Genomic DNA, 19,118 nt, shown 5'->3' with positions numbered 1-19,118 from the left:
CTGAGAGAATGGGATGGAGTCCTTACAGGAAGTGGGGTGTGAGGAGCTGTAGTCGAGATAGCTGTGGGTGTCGGTGGGTTTGTAATGGATATTGGTGGACAGTCTATCACCAGAGATTGAGACAGAGAGGTCAAGGAAGGGAAGGGAAGTGTCAGAGATGGACCACGTGAAAATGATGGAGGGGTGGAGATTGGAAGCAAAATTAATAAATTTTTCCAAGTCCTGACGAGAGCATGAAGCAGCACCGAAATAATCATCGATGTACCGGAGAAAGAGTTGTGGAAGGGGGCCGGAGTAGGACTGCAACAAGGAATGTTCCACATACCCCATAAAGAGACAGGCATAGCTGGGGCCCATGCGGGTACCCATAGCCACACCTTTTATTTGGAGGAAGTGAGAGGAGTTGAAGGAGAAATTGTTCAGCGTGAGAACAAGTTCAGCCAGACGGAGGAGAGTAGTGGTGGATGGGGATTGTTCGGGCCTCTGTTCGAGGAAGAAGCTAAGGGCCCTCAGACCATCCTGGTGGGGGATGGAGGTGTAGAGGGATTGGACGTCCATGGTGAAGAGGAAGCGGTAGGGGCCAGGGAACTGGAAATTGTTGATGTGACGTAAGGTGTCAGAGGAATCACGGATGTAGGTGGGAAGGGACTGGACAAGGGGAGAGAGAAGGGAGTCAAGATAACGAGAAATGAGTTCTGTGGGGCAGGAGCAAGCTGAGACGATCGGTCTACCGGGGCAGTTCTGTTTGTGGATTTTGGGTAGGAGATAGAAGCGGGCCGTCCGAGGTTGGGCAACTATCAGGTTGGAAGCTGTGGGAGGGAGATCCCCAGAGGAGATGAGGTCAGTGACAGTCCTGGAAACAATGGCTTGATGTTCAGTGGTGGGGTCATGGTCCAGGGAGAGGTAGGAGGAAGTGTCTGCGAGTTGACGCTCAGCCTCCGCGTGGTAGAGGTCAGTGCGCCAGACAACAACAGCACCACCCTTGTCAGCGGGTTTGATGACAATGTCAGGGTTGGACCTGAGAGAATGGAGTGCAGTAAGTTCAGAGAGAGACAGGTTAGAATGGGTGAGAGGAGCAGAGAAATTGAGACGACTAATGTCGCGCCGACAGTTCTCAATGAAAAGATCGAGAGAAGGTAAGAATCCAGAGGGAGGGGTCCAGGTGGAGGGAGAATATTGAAGATGGGTAAAAGGATCCGTTGAACTGGGAGAGGACTCCTGCCCAAAGAAGTGAGCCCGGAGACGAAGACGGCGGAAGAAGAGTTCAGTATCATGCCGAGCCCGAAATTCATTGAGGTGAGGGCGTAAGGGTATGAAACTAAGTCCTTTGCTGAGCACTGAACGTTCAGCATCGGAGAGGGGAAGGTCAGGGGGTATAGTGAATACACGGCTGGGGTTGGGATTGGAAGATGGGGTGGGGACGGAGGGACAGGCAGGGGTGGAGGGTCCTAGATGGGTGTTGGTGTCGATGAGTTGTTGGAGCTTGCGTTCCTTAGCACTTGAGAGAAAGAGAAAAAGTTTCTTGTTGAGGCGTCGGATGAGCCGAAGGATAAAATGAAACTGGGGGCACGCGCAGCTTTGAAAAAGGGTACGGCGGTGCTGCTGGAGGGAGAGGTCGAGTGTGTTCATATGGCGGCGCATGGCACTGAGAGTGGATTTCAGAATGTGACGGGAACAGCAGTCCGAGAAACGTTTTATGTCCCGGAGATACCTGTAATCCTGGGTGGGTTCGAAACATGAGGGGTGGAATTTCAGTTGAAATCCATGTGGGGTAAGTCGGAGACGGAGACAGTCACTGAGAAAGGAGATATGGCTGTGAAAGCGGGTTTTAGTAAACACCTTGTCAAACACTAGGAGAGAAATGGAAATAAGTGGAACAACTACTTATTCTGATTTTTTTTTAAAAAGGCATATGAAGATACTCATAATAGCACTTAAATATTTTAGGATTTTCTGTTCCTATTTATAAGGCTACTGGGAGTATTGGACATAATCGTTACCATCAGTTAGTTGAATTAAATCACCTAATTTCACTGAGCTGAATTCAAGCTCACAGAAAGAGACGAAGGGCAATACTAAAAGATTAGTGTCACAACCAGCTGTGCACAATCTCTGTCAATGTTTTACTCTGTTAATTCTGCATCTGACACATCATGGGTTGGAAAACATGTAACTATACAAGGTTGTCACTTTTAGCTATGAGAGTCCAGGCAGAAAACTTAATACTACTTTACATTTTTTAACAGCAGGGATTATTGAAGTAAAATATTACCATCAGTGTAATGTTTTCATTAGAGTAAGTACCCTTCCTAAACCGAATCAATAATTTTGACAATAATCACTGAAGTTTGTGTGTGCGTCCACCACAAATCAAAAATATAATCCAAACAACTCAATTACTATAGGGAACCATTTAATTAAGACCATACAAGACATTGTGTAATCTACTGGTTGTAAAGCAATTCTTTAACTGTATTTTTTTTTACACTCAAAAGTTGGCAAGATTGAAAAACAATGCAAGTGCATATGATATCTAATGCATGCGTTCATCAGCCAATTTTCCTCTTTCTGTTTTATCTGTTACTCCCGAAGAGGCCTTGTTTGTAAAATTTTAACCCTACTGAACCAACTAACTTTTTTGTTGATGTGCCAACTGAAATCCAATGTCTTTGAACTTAACCTACTCTTTTGAATAAGCAGAAAGGCACCCATTGAAGTCAGCTGGGTCCTTCTTTAACTTATGATGTTACTGGGTCCCGAAAGTCATTTTAATGCTGAGCTGGGAAATTGCTGCAGCTTTCCTTCTAGGTGAACTATAGTCAGAAGAGGATCAGAAACAAAGAGGCTTTTCAAGGTAATTTTTAAAAACTTTTCCTTGTGGGTCCAAGAGAAGCAGAAGTATTTCTCCAGGCCACACAAGGAAAGTTTAGACCTCTCCTGCCCCAGATATCCTACCACACATGACAAAAGAGCCCCTGGAAACCCAATCTCCATGCTTACTTGCGTGCTGGCAGATGATCAAAGATCAATCAAATTTCAATAGGTAGCTGTTCCAGGCAGGAAGATGTAACCGTTATAAACTGTCAACAAAACAGAAATTGATAATTAATTGACTTCAAAATTCTCCTGTTTTTTTCCTTGAAAACTGAAGGAATTACATGAAAAACATATTCTTTCTCTCCATTTCCCTCGCTCTTTACTTTTGCCTCTTTTTAAAATATCTAACATTTTATAGAACACACACAAACATTGGCTCTGTCATTTGTACTGATGCAGTTGCGCCCACTGAGGTCGTGGTTGGAAGAGCAGGGGGGAGGGCAATAGCATAATTACAATTTGATAAGTTACATTGGGTATTTCCATTAAAAATTTAGACATAATAAGTTATAATCAAAATATATAAAAATAAGTGCAGAATATTTGACTTTAAAATGGGGAGTGAAATATATCTAGGCACAGTAACCCTACACCCTTATTTTACATAAGACTGCATTAGATAACACTGCTCTGTGCAACGCCATGGGAGATCAATTAGCACATGATAAATATTGTCTTTTTTCAGCAAAGAACATGCTGTAATTGTTTTTATTTGTTCATGGGATATGGGTGTCATTGGCTAGGCCAGCGTTTATTGCCCATATCTAATTGCCCTTGAGAAGTTGGTAGGTGAGCTGCCTTCTTGAACTACTGCAGTCGTTGTGGTGTGGGTATACCCACAGTGCTGTTAGGAAGGGGGTTCCAGGATTTTGACTCAGCGACAGTGAAGGAGTGGCGAAATATTCCCAAGTCAAGATGGTGAGTGACTTGGAGGGGAACTTGCAGGTGGTGGCGTTCCCCATGCATCTGCTGCCCTTGTCCTTCTAGGCGGAGAGTCAATAACTAGGCCATGAAATACAATAAACTCTGAAAAAAAGCACAGGGATTATGATCAACTATTAACCCCTGCACGTGCCTTCTGATGCAGGCAGCATGCAAACATTGTGCTTGATGTTGATTTAAATGATCTCCATCAGAAGTTAGTTTTAATTGGACTGCTAAGTGGTTGCACACCTGAGCAGCGGGTGCAAAATCAGGAGAGGCTAGCACTATTACATAAAGCCATCTTCCCACCCCTTTCCTTTACCACAGCCCTAACCTTGTGCTTTTCTTCTTTTGGATTTCAAAGATCTATAACCTGGCCAGTGGTGGAAGAGCAGGTAGACAATGATAAACAAGATAGGACATCGCTCACTCTCACACTAGCCGCCCTCAGCTCAGTATACTTTGCATTCTTTAGAGAATAGCTTAGAAGTGGGATCTGCACATGATGAGACAATGGGCGCGAGTGGGCTGCAGCAAGGGAAGGTGACAAAGCTAGCATAGCCCAGGTATCAGGTGCCTGGTGGCAAGGTCACACACAAGTTGTCCTGAGAACTCAGTCGAGGACATCAATGAGGTAGGCTAGAGAAAAAGGCTGATGGGCATGCACATTGAAATGCATAGTGCATTATGCAGCTTGTAATAAAGTCTGTGGTCACTGCCAAGAAGCATGGAGTACTCTGGCAGCAGCTTGGCACAGAGCTTTGCATAGAACTTGAAACCCATCCTTTCCAATGCAAAAGTTATGGCCAACTTCATTTAGAACAATTGTGGATCCAACCATGATGCAGTGTGTGAAGGCCAATGCATCAGCTTCCATGGCAGCACAATCAGAAGCCACTCAGTGTACATCTGCTACAGTGGATGCTCAGACTAAAGTCATTCAAGTGAAGCTGGCTGCCACGCAAACTCAGATTGCTGCCATTATTACTGCAGATGCCAATGTGGAAAGTGGCCTGTAGGCTCTTGTAGCACGCCAGCAATCTGCCCTGCAAAACCTGGCCAGGATTCCTGAGGCGATGCCCCAGGGGAGTGACAGTGGCTCTCTAGAGCATAAACCTGCTATACCCTTTTAGGATGACAGCACTTATCCTCCCATCACTGCCATTCCACCACTGCTTCTCAGACAGACAGCCCAGACTGGCTGGGCCATACCGAGGTAATTCAGTTTGAAACCAAGCCTGTTAGGATCAAAGCTGCTCAAGGTCACCCTGCAAAGCCAACTGCAATCTCCCCCATTAAAAGTCAGCAGCCTTCTGCCAGCAATGCTGCATTCAATGGGTTAGTACAGTGGAGAAGCACCAGCACTGGAAAAGGCACATGGAAGACAGGCACGAAGGGACTGCATAAGGATAACCTTTGCATGGAATATTGGATGATCGATTTAAGAAGTTTGTTTATTTTGTGTTGGCTTTTATATTACAATTGGGGCTAAGAGGACACTGTGATGGTCAGTAACAGAGGGAAGGCAAGGTGTAGAACAGCTTTTGAATGGGAATTGGCAATGTATTCACTAATCACAGATAGCCCAGTAAGAAATGGGATGTGTTTGTTGCCTGCTCCTTTACTTCTCTTCAACTGCTCACTGTAAATCTGCTGGCATGGGCCATGCCCTCATGATGGCAAGATTGTGCAGGATGAAGCAGGTCACAACCAATCAGTGTAAAAGGGAGTATAATAAAGTCTAAATTATGGTTACTGTGAAGATATGTGAATGCACAGTGTGTGATAAACAAGGTTGGCGAAAGGCAGGCTCAGATAGCCATGTGGAAATATCATGTTGTGATGGTAACAGAGACCTGGCTCAAAGAAAGGCAAGACTTGGTACTAAATATTCCTGGATACGAGGTATTCAGGAAAGATAGGGAAGGAATGAAAGGAGGAAGGGTGACAGTATTGATTAAGGAGAATATTGAAGTGCTGGAGAGAGGGTATCCCAGAGACGCCAAGGACAGAACCTAATTGACTAGAGCTAAGAAACAATAAAGGTACAATTACATTGCTCAGTGTATTCTATAGACCACCAGTTAGTAGGAAACATGTAGAGAAACAAATTTGCAAAGAAATTGCAGAGAAGTGAGACTTCAATTATCCTAATGTCGACTGGGATAAAGTATAAAGGGCAGAGAGAGGCAAGAATTCCTAAAGTGTGTCCAGGAGAACTTTCTACATCAGGATATTTTCAGTCCAATGAGAAAGGAGGTAATGATGAATCAGGTTCTTGGAAATGAGGTGGGCCAAGTGGATCAAATGTCATAAATGGAATATTTAGGGGACAATGATCATTGTAACTTAAGGTTTAGGTTGGGTATGGAAAAGGACCAGAGTAAGAATAATTAATTGGGGGAGTGCAAACTTCAGTGTGGTGAGAATGGATCTGGCCCACAAAGATTGGATCTATGATTGGCAGGCAAAACTGTAAGTGAACAAAAAGTGCCCTTACAGAGAAGATAGTTAGGGTACAGTCAAGGTGCATTCCCACAGGTTGGGGGTGGGGACGGGGGTGAGGGTGGAAAGGTAGGGCAGACAAATCCAGAGGTCCCTGGATGCCGAAAGAGATAGAGAGTACAATGAAGCAAAAAAAGGTGCACATGACAGATACTAGGTTGAAAATACAACTGAGAATCAGGTTCAATACAGAAGGTTCAGAGCAGATTTGCAAAAGAAAATCAGAGAAGCAAAGAAAGAGTATGAGAAGAGACTGACAGCTAACATAAAAGGGAGTCCAAAAGTCTTCTATGGACATATTAATAAAGAAAGGGTGGTGAAAGGGATAGAGCCAATTATAGATCAAAAAAGGGATTTATGCATGGAGGCAGGGAGCATGGCTGAGGTGCTAAATGAAAACTTTGCATCTTTCTTTAACAAGAAAGAAGGTGCTACCCAGGTCATGGTGAAAGAGGAGGTACTTGAGAGACTTGATGGATTTAAAATTGATAAAGAGGTGGCATTGGATAGGCTATCTGCATTTAAAGTTGATAAGGCACCAGGATCAGATACTGAGGGAAGTAAGGGTAGAAATTCAAAGGTGCTGGCCATATTTTTCCAATCCCCTTTAGATACAGAGGTGCCTTGCTCAAAAAAGGATGTAAGGATAATCCCAGCAACCAATGGCCGGTTATTTTAACTTTGGCGGTGAGGAAACTTTTAGAAATAATGATTCGGGATAAAATTAACAGCTGTTTGAGCAAACACAGGTTAATTAAGGAAATCCAGCACAGATTTATTAAGGGAAAATTGTGTTTTACTAACTTTCTTAAGTTTTTTGATAAGGTATCAGAGAGGTTAGATGAAGGTAATGTGGTTCATGTGGCATGGATTTCCAAAAGGCATTTGATAAATTGCCATACAACAGGCTCCTGAGCAAAGTTAGAGCTCATGGAATAAAAGGGACAATAGCAACATGTATAAGAAGTTGGTTGAGTGTCAGGAAACAGAGTAGTGGTGAACAGTTGTTTTTTGGACTGGAGGAAGGTTTACAGCGGGATTCCCCAGGGATTTGTGTTAGGACCCCTGTTCTTCCTGATTTATAATAATGTCCTAGACTTTGGTGCACAGGGCACAATTTCAAAATTTGCAGATGACATGAAACTTGGAAGTATTGTGGGCTGTGAGGAGGATAGTGTTAAATTTCAAAAGGACATAGATAGGTTGGTGGAATGGGCAGTCAATGGTAGTTGAAATTTAATGCAGTGAAGTATGAAATGATTCATTTTGATGAGGAGAGGCAATATAAAATAAAGGGTACAATTCTTAAGAGGGTGCAGGAGCAGAGGCACCTGCATGGGGCTATATGTGCACAAATTATTGAAGGTGACAGGGCAGGTTGAGACAGCAGTTAAAAAATACAGGATTTTGGGCTTTATAAATAGTGTTACTACCAGGTGAGAAAGAGTGAATTGGCTCCCCTCCATTCAATGTTGAAATTTGACAAGTCATATTTTCAAAAATAAAGGGGCATAACCTCGTGACAATTGGGGTATTGAATGCAAAAGCATAGAGATTATGAAAATCCTGTGTAGAACTGGTTTAACCTCAACTGGAGTGTTGCAGCTAGTTTTAGGCACCCCACGTTTTAGAAAGGATGTGAAGACATTAGAGACGGTGAAGAAAAGATTCACCTGAATGATACCAGGAATGAAGAACTTCGGTTACATAGACAGATTGGAAAAGTTGGGGCTGTCCTCTTTGGAGAATAGAAGGTTGAGAGGAGATTTGATAAAGGTATGCAAAATCAGGAAGGGTCTGAACAGAGTAATAGGGAGATACTGTTCTCATTGGTGGAAGGATTGAGAATGGGAGGACACTGATTTAGGGTGATTGGCAAAAGAATCAATGGCAGCATGAGGAAAAGCTTTTTATAAAGTGAGTAGTTAGGGTCTGGAATGAACTTCCTGAGAATGTAGTTCAGGCAGACTCAACCGTGGCTGTGAAAAGAAAATTGGGTCATTATCTGAAGAGAATAAATTTGCAGGACCACAGGGAAAAGGTGGGAGTGTGGTACTAATTGCTCTTGCAGATAGCCAGCACAGACGATGGTTCAAAAGGCCTCCTTCTGTGTTGTAACCATTCCATGATTCTATGAATTGTTACATGCACTCTGGCGATACTGCAAGGCTCCTTCAGAGGAACCCAGGCAATAGAAGCTTTGCTTAAACAACCCAATGGTCTGCTTGATTACATTTTGTATGGTAGCATGGCCCTTGTTATATGCATGCTGCACACATGTGTGGGTTGCACATAGGAATTGTGAGTCAGATGGTCAGTTGATAGCCCTTGTTGCCTAGTAATCACCCTCTGGTTTCTTGTCACGGCAGGAATGCAAATCATATAACAAACTGCATCAGAATAAAGACATCATGACTGTTGCCAGGATACTTTCATGATGTGCTGAGTATGATCACATATCAGCTATACATTGAGGGAGTGGAAACCCTTCCAGTTGTGTTACATTTGAGAATTTAGATGTGTTTCCTGCAAAACAATATGCAAGCAGTCAATGTCACCCTGCACTATGTCTTACAAATATGAAGTTTGCAAAATTGTTAAGTTTTTGGACAGTTTCTCTAATGTAGGATAAAATGGAGGAGGGAAGGGGCTCATGTGACCTGTCCTGTTCTGAATTCTGCCCAGTAACAAGACAAGTTTGGGTGGTTTGGATGTTAAAGGGATGGTGGTGGTGGTGGTGGTGGTGGTGGTGGTGGTGGTGGGAGTGCGACGGCGGCAGAGAATGCAGGGGGTACAGCTCAGGTTGACTTACTGAGAAGAGGATGCAAGATATTCACACCAGAAAACAATGCCCAGGGCAGCTGTGCTGGTGGTGGGTAGACTGTTGGGGCAGGATTTTCCAATCCTGACACCAGTGGGCATCATTGTGAGTGGGAAGGGAAAATTTGGGGAAACGTTAAAAGTCAATGGCTCTCCAAATTTTCCTGTTCCACCTGTGAGAATGTCCGCCGGTGGCAGCACTGGAAAATCCCGGTGTTAGGAATGTCAGGTTTTGTAAACAATTATACTTTAAACAGTCTATTTGATTTCAAGATAGAATGGAGTTGGGAGTCTAGAGGATAGCTAATTCTACCTGGAAAAAGACCCATACAATTCATGTTGTGATGGAGATGGGTTTTGAAACGGAAAGGTCCATAGTAAGCCATTGTAGGATCAGGTTACAGGGTTTTTCTTAACATATTTTCACAGTCAGGTTAATCTGCATAAATCTGAGAGAGAGAGAGAGTGGAGAGAAAGAAACAGTCAGAATCCACTGTTCACCACAGAGAATGTGGGTGGGGGCCGGGGCTCAGATTGAAGAGACTAAATACACGAGGATTTAAACAAAACTAGAAGAGTCACTTAGCTTCGGCTAGAGTGAGGAATCTCCAAGGTAACCCTCACTGTAAAAGTCAGGTCAGGGATGAGAAGTTATCTGGCTGGAAAACAAAACAGGAAGCAAGCCATCAGGAGCTGAGAATTATTTTGGAGTGGTTCCCAGAGAATGCAGTGTCCCTGAAGGGACAGAGCAAAATATAACTGTGCAGGGGGATTTTTGGTCATTTTAAAGAAATAAATGGGGGATCTTTTCTGTGTTTTAGAGTATAAGTTACCTGCTGAATAGTGTTGCTTTTAGTTTATTTATTACATCACATGTAATGAATATGAATAGAAGCAGGATAGGCCATTCAGCCCCATTGAGCCTGCTTCTCCATTCAAACAGATCATGGCTGATACCTACCATCAATGCCATTTTCCCCACTATCTGAGTAAAAGTTTTAAAAATTGAAATCTTTTTGCACGATCTGTTCAGTTGGTCACTGGAACTCAAGTATCTTTTTAAAAGTTCTCTTCTCAGTCTCTATGGGGATTGTAATGTATGGAGAAACCTGCTATCCTGAAGCTTTACTCACTTCACTTGCTTCTCTCTGGAAAAAGAGATGAAAGGCATTCTTTTTGTACAACCATAGTAGATAGCAAACTGGGATAGATTGGAAGTATCATCCGCTCTATTCTGGAAGTTTTTGGCTACACTTACCTGCATTGCCACTGGCAATGCTATTCTCACCTTGCTCTACAGAAGCAGTTCAGCCCGCAATAGGTGGCAGATTTCAGTGAGCACCTCCTTGGTGAAGCAGAGGCATCTAACATACTGGTCCTTGTTGAATTGGAAGTAGGAGAATTGCTTCCTAAAGACTCTGGATTGAAATGGCCTCCTGCTGATTGCTCTCCTCCCTCTCCTCTGGCTTTTTTTTTGAGCAGCTTGTCTACCTCTGTCTTGCCTCTGCTTCATTTCCCTGTCATCCTAGCAGCCAAGGGAGATAGAAACAACTGTAATGTATGCCTGAGTGTAAATGGTCTGAGCAGAACCCTTGAAGTCAGAACCAAGGCCTTAACTATGTGCCACACCATTTCCTGTAGACTTCAGAAACTTTAGATAACTGTACAAACCATCAAACACTTTTGCTAATTCAGTAGCAGCCAATAATCAATTAACAACTAACCTGAAAACACGTAAAGAACCCTTTAATAGCTCTGCTGAGGGGTCCTTACTGCTGCTTAATGCAGCTACGCGAGGTTTAAGGGGACAATAACTGCAGCATTCAGGTCAAAAATGGTACCACTAAAATCAAATCAGCATTACAGGTTTACAAACATTACAATCTGCCTACTTGCTATACTTGCAGCGCATACTCCCTATGGCCATGCTAATACTCTTACCATAATGGCATCCAATGTGTGTGCACCGCATACTGCATTTTGTGCCCAAAATAGTGCCAAAGTGTCAGAAGTACAGGCACTACATGCCCAAATTTTTCAGCCCAAGTGCTAACTTCATGTGAAGTGCGATTAGTAGTTAAGGACATTTGGACCAGCTTGCAAAAATTTAATTCCATCCCTGTGTTTTTAAATCATGTATTCTATCCTATTTTTATATTTACATTATAAATTCATATGTCTACATTGATGCTAGAACCTCACTATATGAACTTTTCATCCTGTAATTACACCCTCTTGACAATGATGACTGTAACAGCTCCATGATGAGAGGGTGTAATTATAGCATGACAAGTTTACATGGGGTGTTTCCATTATAAATGTGGACAAAGGAATTTATCATGGTAAAAGTTGACAGGAGGTCCACAGAAATGAATAGCAGGGCTGTAATTACAAAAGAAAGAAACTGTGAAAGTGGGAGTTAAAAATAAATAGCACAGCTATACTTAAAAAAAACAAACACTGGGAGCAACATTTAATAAAAACTGCACAACACTTGGAACTCTTGTTTGTCGATGACTGTGCTCTCATAGCACATCCAGGTGAAGGACATCCAGCTACTTACTGACCCCTTTGCCCAAACCTCTGAACACTTCTGCCTTACAATAAGGCTGGGATTTTCTGGCAGCGCCTTGGCAGGACCTGCAGCGGGGGATGCAGCAGGGCAGCCAAAAGTCCATTGACTTTTGGCAGGACCAGAAGATCCCAGCGGTGGGTAGGGCTGGAAACTTCTGGCCCAAGTCTGGAAAAGACAAAGATTTTGTTCCAACCTGCTCCTGGCCACAAATACTGAGACACCATTGTCACAATCAATAACCCAGACCTTAACACAGTTCAGAGGTTCTGCTATCTTGGAAGTATCTTCTCCAAAACACTATGTTGGATGATGAAATTGCCCATCACCTGGGAAAAACAGGCTCAGTATTCAGCAGACTCACTCACAGGCTTTGGAGAGAGCATGGAGTTTCTCTCATAACAAAAATCAAAGTCTGCCAGGCAGTGCTTCTCACATTACTTCATGGCTGTGAGACAGTCTTGCACGCCGACTCATAAAATGACGTGTGGTGATGTCAAGCATGCACTGCGTGTCATTCCGATCTGCGGTCTGGGGGGCATGCACCGGAGTCGGCTGTGCACCCGCCAAACAGTCAACAACCTGTTGAGGCCAAATCAACTAATTAAAGTAGTTGTCAGGGCTGTCTGTCCAACCTTAAGGTTGGCAGGCAGGCAAAGAGCCCAGGAAGCCTTCGCATTTTTCATGGCACCTCATCCAAGGGCGGAATAAGGTTTTATGAAGGGTTTATTAATTCAATAAAATGTTTTGTGAAAATTCATGAACATGTCCCAGCTCATGGCAATGTCATATGACGGGACATGTCTGAATAATTTTATTTCTTTATTTTTCACATCTTTATGGCTGAAGTTAATCTCCCTCAGGCACAGGGCTGCCTCAGGGAGATTTCTGCGCTCTTTCGCGTGCACGTGCAAAGGAGGGCAGGCCCCGGCTCTTCCTTCTCCCCCCACCTGCACAGGTAGCACTGAACGCTTCCGGGTACACGTCAAGCTGGGCGGGCCTTAATTGGCCTGCCCACATAAAATGGTGGCACGCAGCCGATCGTGAGTGGCAATCGGCTCCACGCCTGCCCGTGCCCGCTCCCGGCCTGCCCGTCCAATGGGGAGAAAATTCCCCATGGGCACAAAGCAAAAAGGTGCATTCCAGCTTCACTGCTTAAGATCTATTTGCAACATCAAGCGGTATGAAAAAATCCCTAACACTGAAGTTCTTGCAAGGTGCTGCATATCTGATATCAACAGCATGCTCATCAGAGTTCAGCTTTGCTGTGTTGGCCATGTGGTTTGCATGAAGGATTCCTGCATACCAAAGGTGGTATTCTACAGGTAGCTGAGTATAGGAACCTGTACTATATGGCGTCCCAAACTCAGATACAAGGACATTCTGAATGCCAACCTCAAGTTGAACCCCACCATATGGAAAAAACAACCCTGGGCAAATAGAGAAGACACTGGGCAGAATTTGCTGCCAGTTGGGCAGGCGGGCCCAACCCAATCTCCGGTGGGCACGGAGCTGATCCCTGCCAGCGAAGTGGGCCGCACCACCATTTTACGTGGGCGGGCCAATTAAGGCCCGCCCAATGTGACGTCCAGCAGAAAACGCCCTGTGCGGGCTGGGGGGGATTCCCTAAAAGCGAGAGTGTGCTCTTTCGCGCATGCGCACTAAAGAGCGCATATCTCCCTGAGGATAAGTGCAGCCTCAGGGAGATTGCTTCCACTTTGAACAATATTAAAAATAGAAAAAAAAGTCCCTAATGCATCCCCCTCATGTGACAATGTTCATAATTTACAGATTAACTTTATTAAAATTTTTAACACCCTGCATGAAACCTCATCCTGCCTGTGGATGAGGTTTCATATTTTCTCTATTTGCCGCCGGGGCTCCTGGCCTGCCCGCCAACCTTAAGGTTGGACGGGCAGGTCCTTTTATTGTTTAAATTATCCTGTCATTGGCCTCAATTAACCATTGACAGGTCGGCGGACCCGCAGCTGATTTTGCTGTGCCCCCGCCTTCCTGAAAATGTAAATGGGGCGGGATGATGTCCTGGGTTCTGCCCGACATCATCCCGCGTCATTTTATGTGTCCGTGAGCGGGCCCCGTCCCCTGCTCGCCGACGGCAAAATTCTGCCCACTATCATCAAGCAATCTCAACATTTGAGGAAAACTGAGTCAGGATAATCAAATACGCCGCAAAGCCAGGGCCTTCACCCACCCCTCCAACAATGACTTTGCTTAGGATATCTGCAATCAGCCCTACAAACCAGGATTTGGCTTAACATCACATTTGAGACATCACCAATCCATATGGTGAGCAACTGGTTTCCTTGATGCAACAGGAATATCCATCACTGGGAACAGTATTAAAGAAAGCACAAACACCAAGAGACACACAACAAAAATTCCAACAATCATGACCAGAAAGTAGAAAAAAAGACAAAGCTGTGACACAGGAGTGAATAGGTTATTATAGCATCATTGTTTAGTGTCCTACTTCCATTAATCCAATAGAATGGAGGGCCTAGATAAAATTCAAAAATGAACAATTAAAATAAGCTCAAGAACTAAGGTATGTTTGGCATGAAAAATGTATTCGCCCTTTAACGACTAGCTATACACAGCTGAATGTTTGCCCAGCATCGCATAATGATACAAATTGTTTGAGAAGCATAACATTAGTTGCTCAGAGCAATACATGCATCATTAAAGAAAATCATATTTTGAATCACATGGAAATAAATGAAAGGGACTGCCTGTTATTATCTGCTAATACAATTAGATAATGGAATAAAATTGAATTAAGAATTCCTTGGAAAAAAACTGTTAAGAAAACTTTAATGGATCACTTAATAAAATATAGAAATTGACGTTTTGTATATAACAGCATTTTATTTATGGTCCTGAAACAGGATTCTAAATTTGGTAACAATCAAAAGGGGAAGTTTCTGCTTTGAAGTTTCTATCTTTCCTATGGCTTGGAGAAATTTTTGCTCCTGGAGGACCATCAGCTTCAGAATGTCAGTCCTTGGGTCGCTAAACACATCACCGTGTTAAAAGGTTCAACCAAACCAGAGATTACGGAAAAATTAAACACACTCTAGATGTACCCAATGTGCAACATGGCTCCCAACAAGGTTAGGCACTTTTCACAACCACAAACCAAACATCAGCTGGCTCATGCATTAAATCAAGAGATGCTTGTATGGCATTTACCAGGGGCCTGGGTCCATCTGCATTCAGAAGCTGATCATTATAGTGTTCCAGGGATATGATCCATTTATTCATTCCTCCAAGTGGTAAAACATTTATCCCATTGCTAACATTCCCAGTGCTTTGAATATAAAAAGTTTTACTTACCCAAATATATGAATGTTATTAGTTTTATTACCTAAAATAATTTGCATTGCTTCGAAATACAGTGGGTTTGCAATGTCCAGGAAGATAATCTACCAACTTTCTAGGGTCACCACATAAATTTTTCATCCCAAGCTGGTTCTGTTTTATGCCGTAGAACAATTAGCTGCAAAAATAACTGTTTAACAATATTGTTTCCCATGGAAACTCTGGCTGATGATGGTTATAACCTAGCTCAAATGTCAAGTAAACAATATGGGTAGGATTTCCTGGCCCCGCCTGCCGCCAGGATTGTCCAGTCCCACTGAAAGTCAATAGACTTTGGCTGGGCCGTCAAATCTCCCGCAATGAGTTCCGCCACAACAGGGCTGGAAAATCTCGGCTCATGTCATGATGATGTGACTTGTGCATGAATGATATCAATCTGTAATTTTAATGGCTGATCAAACATATATTGAACTGTTTAAAAGGGTTTATTAAAAGCAAGAAAAGACACTGACTTGAGATGGCTGTCACAGTAACCTCTGTTATTGCAAGTTGATCAATTTTTGGGAAGTTCCAATGTGAACTACAATTCAGACATACCACAAAATCCTCATGGAATTTCACATCTGCTTATATCAAGAACTACATCTAGCATGATCCAACTATCGCAAGCATGACCCAGATACCAAACACATCTTCCCCTCACCTTCCCTGCCAGCATTCCGTAGGGACCGTTCCCTCCGGGACATCATGGTACACTCCTCCATCACCCCCAACGCCTCATTCCCTTCCCAAAACACCTTCCTATGCAATTGAAGATGGTGCAACACCTGTTCCTTTACCTCCTCTCTCCTCATCATCCAAGGGCCCAAACACTCCTTTCAGATGCACCTCCTTCAATTTGGTCCACAGCATTTACCGGTTCCAATGTGGTCTCCTTTACATTGGGGAGACCAAATGCAGACTGGGTAACCGCTTTGTGGAACACCTTCGGTCTGTGTGCAAGCATGACCCAGACCCTGCTCTCATGCTCACATGTCCATCCTTGGCCTGCTGCAATATTCTAGCGAAGCCCAATGCAAATTGGAGGAACAGCACCTCATCTTCCGATTAGGCACTTTACAGCCTTCCGGACTTAACATTGAGTTTAACAACTTCAGACCATGAGCTCTCTTCTCTCTCCTCACCCCTTTCTTTAATCCCCTTTTTTCTACATTAATTTTTATTTTTTACCCCTTTATTTTTATTTTTATTCCTTTAATCATTATTTTATCCCTTTTTTATCCCTCCTTCTAACCCATTTTCTATCCCAGAGACAGAAAGTCTGCTAAGACAATAGCTACATGGAAAGGTGCTTTTCCTGCAATGTTGTTTGCCTCCGCCTCTATCTCACTACCATGTCTGCTGAAAACTTAATACGATTTCATTACCTTCAGACTCAACATCTAGAGCATCACGCTCCAATGTCACCTAAAAGTCTCTTACACCTGGTGCACTTGCCTTTTCCTCACTAATTTCCATTAGCTTGCTGTCTTTAATGCATTAAATGTCAAATCTTTGTCTCTGTTTACAAAGGAATTTGCAAATTCCTTTACTAACATTGCCTTATACCTGTAATATTCTCCACCCATATTTCCTATCCTGTGCCCTTTGGTCTTCCAGTTCTTGTCTCTTGTATATTCCCTCCTCTTTCTGTGCACTCATCAGTGGAAGGTTTCATCCTTGAAACTCCTTCTGGAAATCGTGGATATTTTGTTACTACTTACTGTGTTCTTAAAAGTCACCTTCAAAATTATCTCTTCATCTCTCCTAACTCTTCTCCCTTTGTTTAATTTATCTCCTATGAAGCACCTTGGAATGGCTACAATATAAAAAGCATTATTGCTAAAAAGAGGGACATGTTGCCAAAACCTCTCATCTTGCACTTATCAGGACAAGCATAAAAATGCCAAATTTCAAACGATCACAACAATTTATACTGCAGGAGAGCTGTTGCCATGGAGAAGGCAAAGGAGAACTATAGGCTCTCCAAGTTCCCAGGTAATTTAAAAAAGGCACAAAGCTTGAACACGTTCCTTTCATTTGAAGAGAATTGACCCCTGTGTATGAATGTATATCACTTCTGGCAAGCGTAAATGAGCCACAACTGATTATCTTAAATTGGTTGTTAGTGTAGTTACTAATACACTCAAGATTGTTCAGCAAGTGCTGCTCAATCACAGAATCACATCCAACAGTAGACATTTTGTTTTGGGCTTTGCAAGCATGGGCTGGTTGAGTAGGGTCTGCACTCTGCCTTTTGCAGAATATGCTGTTAGATTCAATCAGCCAACCGTTGGGACTTACGACCTTCGGCATTACATAGATACAATCTGTTTCTTCCAGAAAGTAGCCTGATAATTATGTAACAACATTATTTTTATTTTAATTAGTAGCTTGAATTTTACTGGCCCCTGGTAGGCAAAGTGCAAGGTGGGGATTCAGTAAATCAGGTCAGCTCCTGGGGTTCCCAATATTGGGACATTTTACCAATGGCTTGACTGGAGGCAGGCCACCTATTTTCATAATTAAAGGCTCAATTAGGAGCCATTTTATGGCGTTGTTGCCTTTTCGCTTATGGCGGATTGACACCCTGTCATGTGAGCTAAATGGAGCAAGCCCTCGAGCAGCAATCCAGGAAGCAAGGATTTTTGAGGCAAAGAGAAAGCCAGGGGCAGGGAGGGCAGCTCCTGTGGCCCCAACAATTTTCCAGGAGGGGTTAATCCTGTCATAATATTAAATCTTCCCTTCTCCTACCTGCTGTAGGACCAGGGTCTCCAGCCTGTCTTAGCAGCAACCACTGGTCCTGATGGCTCTGGTGAGCTGTTGGTCCTCTGACTGGGTTGGCAACCATTGGGGGCAGGCTGTTGTCCTAATGGCAGCCCCAGAGGCAGCCACCTAATTGGCTGTAAAATGCAGGGTCAGGTCCCGCCACCCGCCTGTGCATACCGGCAAGATGATTTACACCCAACGTCGTGACCTCCGCACAAATGGTAAAATCCTGACCATTAATTTATTTTCCAACTATATAAATGTACAATTTAAAATCTCCTTGGTCAGAATCTTCGGTTCAGTGTGCGGGGAGGGGGGTGGGGGTGGGGGGGGGGTGGGGGGAGGCGCTCACTGATGCGTGAAATGATGTGTGTGTCCTGACTTCACTGTGCGTCATTCAGATCTTCAGTTCGGCGGGCGTGCACTGTAATCGGCTGCACTCCCACCCGCACCTGCTCCTGCCCAGCAGCCCCCAAAGGGGAGAAAATTCCTCCCCTTGGGCAACATTTTCCCCCCATCGGCGGGGGGGGGATGTGCGGGAGTGGGCGCGGGTGGGCAAGTTCCCGATCGCGCCCCCTCTTGGGGGGGCGCACCGCCATTTTAATTGGCCCACCCAGTATGATGTCTGCTTGGAAGCGCTGTGCACAGATCTCCCTGAGGCAAAATGCCACCTCAGGGAGATCACTGGAAGTTTTAAAAATTTGTGGAAGTGTGGAAAAAAATTTCCTGATATGTCCCCTCAGTCACATGAGCTGGGACATGCCAATTTCTTTTATTTCAACATTTCATAAACATTGTAAAGCCCTCATGAAACCTCATCCCACCCATGGATGAGGTTTCATGTTTTTTCTAAAGGCTGCCTGATCTCCTTGCCTGCCCGCCAACCTTAAGGTTGGACGGGCAGGTCCTTTAATTAGCTTAATTACTTTTTGAAGGCCTTAAGTGGCCGTTGACAGTTCGGCCGGTGTGCAGCCGACTCGGCTGAATGCCCGCAGAACTGAACATCTAAATAACGCGGGGTGACATCGGGACGCACACCCGACGTCAGCCCGCATCATTTTACGTGTCGGTGACCCTGCTCACCGACTGAAAGATGCAGCCCCTTGTATATTTTATTAACTTGTTGATTGGGTAATTGAAATTTTTGAACAGTGTGACACAAATGCAGACAAAATAGATTTCAAACTAGGAAGTAGGAAGGGAAACAAAATACTTGTGACAGGTGAAGAGGGTTGACATTTGGAGCAGAACCCAGATCTGTTTAGCTCCTGTC

The 19,118-nt window shown here is 43.8% G+C and overlaps 1 protein-coding gene across 6 annotated transcripts in view; it reads right to left on the bottom strand.

The window, feature by feature from the left end:
- The window catches only part of LOC121279290 (syntabulin-like), a 152,288-nt gene that overhangs the window by 120,571 nt on the left and 12,599 nt on the right, over window positions 1-19,118 (bottom strand). For 2 of the 6 annotated variants that reach the window (XM_041190420.1, XM_041190422.1), the window contains exons 1-2: window positions 9,440-9,462; window positions 3,001-3,080 (exon numbers count right to left, since the gene is read on the bottom strand). The gene's annotated coding sequence lies outside the window, so the exon portion shown is untranslated. Of the gene's footprint in view, window positions 1-3,000; window positions 3,081-9,439; window positions 9,470-19,118 lie in introns of those variants that run through there. The other 4 variants (XM_041190421.1, XM_041190415.1, XM_041190418.1 and 1 more) reach the window with 4 other exon arrangements.

This window comes from Carcharodon carcharias, chromosome 6 (assembly GCF_017639515.1).
Source record: "Carcharodon carcharias isolate sCarCar2 chromosome 6, sCarCar2.pri, whole genome shotgun sequence".
Classification (NCBI taxonomy): Eukaryota; Metazoa; Chordata; class Chondrichthyes; order Lamniformes; family Lamnidae; genus Carcharodon; species Carcharodon carcharias.
The sequence above is the reverse complement of the archived record's forward strand: the minus strand, read 5'-3'. Positions and strand labels throughout refer to the sequence as shown.